The following is a 2,683-nucleotide window of genomic DNA, read 5'->3' on the forward strand; positions in this document are numbered from 1 at the left end:
GGCTTTCTTTCCCTTGCTTCTATCTAAAGCAGTTCTCTCATTTTGTTGTTGTATTTGAGTTTTAACCTTCTCATGCAATTTCTTAACAAATTCAGCCCTCGATACCCCTTCTTTATGAAAATAATGAGAAGAATCTGGTAGGGGTATTAGGTCTAAAGGAGTAAGAGGGTTAAAACCATATACAACCTCAAAAGGTGAAATTTTGGTAGTCTTATGGACTACCCTATTGTAAGCAAATTCAATGTGGGGCAAGTACTCATCCCAAGATTTATGGTTACCCTTAAGGACTGCCCTTAACATTGTAGATAGGGATCTATTAACTACTTCCGTTTGCCCATCAGTTTGTGGGTGACAAGTAGTAGAGAAAAGTAATTTAGTTCCTAGCCTACTCCAAAGAGTTTTCCAGAAATGACTAAGGAACTTAGTATCCCTATCTGAGACAATAGTTTTGGGTAGACCATGAAGTCTAACCACTTCCTAGAAGAAGAGTCTTGCTATGTTGCTTGCATCATCTATTTTGTGGCAGGGTATAAAGTGGGCCATTTTACTAAATCTGTCCACTACCACAAAAATAGAATCCATGCCTCTCTGGGTCTTGGGCAAGCCCAAAATAAAATCCATACTGATATCAACCCATGGAGAGTTAGCAACAGGCAAGGGTGTATATATGCCATGAGGCATTACTTTAGACTTTGCTTGTAAACAAGCTATACATCTAGAGCAAAACCTCTCAACATCCCTTCTCATATGGGGCCAAAAGAATTTTTCTTTTAGAAAACTTAGAGTCTTTTCAACTCCAAAGTGCCCCATGAGACCACCCTCATGACTTTCTTGAACAAGGAGTTTTCTTATAGATCCTTGGGGTATACAAATTCTTCCCTCTTTATATAAGTACCCCTCAAAAATATAGAAACCTCCTTGAGGCTTTGCTAAGCATTGGGTATAATTTTCTTTGAATTCGAGATCATTAGTATACAATTCCTTAATGTGATTAAATCCCAAGATTTGAGATCCAAGGGAGATTAACAAAGTGTGTCTCCTAGAAAGGGCATCAGCCACAACATTATTTTTCCCTTTCTTGTATTTAATCACATATGGAAATTGTTCTAAGAACTCTACCCACTTAGCATGCCTTTTGTTTAGCTTGCCTTGGCCCCTCAAATATTTAAGTGACTCATGGTCACTATGAATGACAAATTCTTTGGGAATAAGGTAGTGTTCCCAAGTTTGAAGGGCCCTAACCAAAGCATAAAGCTCCTTGTCATAGGTAGGGTAGTTAAGAGAGGCACCCTTGAGTTTTTCACTGAAATATGCAATAGGGTGCCCACCCTGTAACAAAACCGCACCTATGCCAACTCCAGAAGCATCACATTCTAACTCAAAAGTTTTTGAAAAATCTGGTAGAGCTAGAAGTGGTGCATGAGTAAGCTTATGCTTTAAAGTTATGAAGGCATTTTCTTGTTTCTCTCCCCATATAAATTCCACATTTTTCTTGACTAAATCATTTAATGGGGAGGCAAGTGTGGAGAAATTAGGAACAAACCTCCTATAGAAGCTTGCCAAACCATGGAAGCTCCTAATATCTCCAACACTTTTAGGAGTGGGCCATTCTTGGATGGCCTTGATTTTCTCGGGGTCCACATGAACCCCTTTTTTGCTAATTATAAATCCTAGAAAAACTACACTATCTACACAAAAGGTACATTTTTCTAAATTTCCAAAAAGTTGATTTTTTCTAAGAATATCAAAAACTTGCCTTGAGTGTCCTATGTGATCACTTAGGCTCCTACTATATATGAGGATGTCATCAAAATAAACTACAACAAATCTACCTATACAATCCCTAAGGACATGATTCATGAGACGCATGAATGTACTAGGAGCATTGGTGAGCCCAAAGGGCATCACTAACCACTCATATAATCCAAACTTGGTCTTGAAAGCGGTTTTCCATTCATCTCCTTCTTTGATTCTAATTTGATTGTATCCGCTTTTAAGATCAACTTTAGAAAATATGATGGCTCCATGAAGCTCATCTAACATGTCATCAAGCCTAGGGATGGGGTGTCTATATTTCACAGTGATGTTGTTGATGGCTCTACTATCACAACACATTCTCCACTTGCCATCTTTTTTTGGAACCAACAACACTGGAACAGCACAAGGACTTAAGCTCTTTCGAACCCAGCCCTTCTCCAACAAATCTTGGACCTGAGACTCAATTTCTTTAGTTTCTTGGGGGTTGGTCCTGTAGGCAGGCCTATTAGGTAGGCTAGCTCCAGGCACCAAATCAATTTGATGTTCTATTCCTCTAGAAGGAGGAAGGCCCATTGGACCCTCAGGAGGAAATAAATCATCAAATTCCTTTAAAAGTGTTTTTATCCCCTTAGGTAAAGTCTCATGTCCACTAGATGTGGCAGTGCAAGAAAGAGTTCCTTTACAGAGAAGGAAATAAGAGGGTTGTTGAATCAAGAGGGTTTGTTTGGAAATTTTATTCTCTTGACTAACGACCTCTAGGGAGGGAACTCCTTTCTCCCTAGATTCCTCTCTATCCTTAAGTTTCACAGATTTTTTTTTTCTCTCTTTTCTTCTTTTTTTATAAATCTCTTTTCACTATCTCTTTTGAGTTTCATTTGTGCTTGATCCTCAGCCACCTGTTGAGGAGAAAGAGGATGAAGCACAA

This window comes from Cajanus cajan, chromosome 11 (genome assembly GCF_000230855.2).
Source record: "Cajanus cajan strain Asha chromosome 11, NIPB_CcT2T_4, whole genome shotgun sequence".
Lineage (NCBI taxonomy): Eukaryota > Viridiplantae > Streptophyta > Magnoliopsida > Fabales > Fabaceae > Cajanus > Cajanus cajan.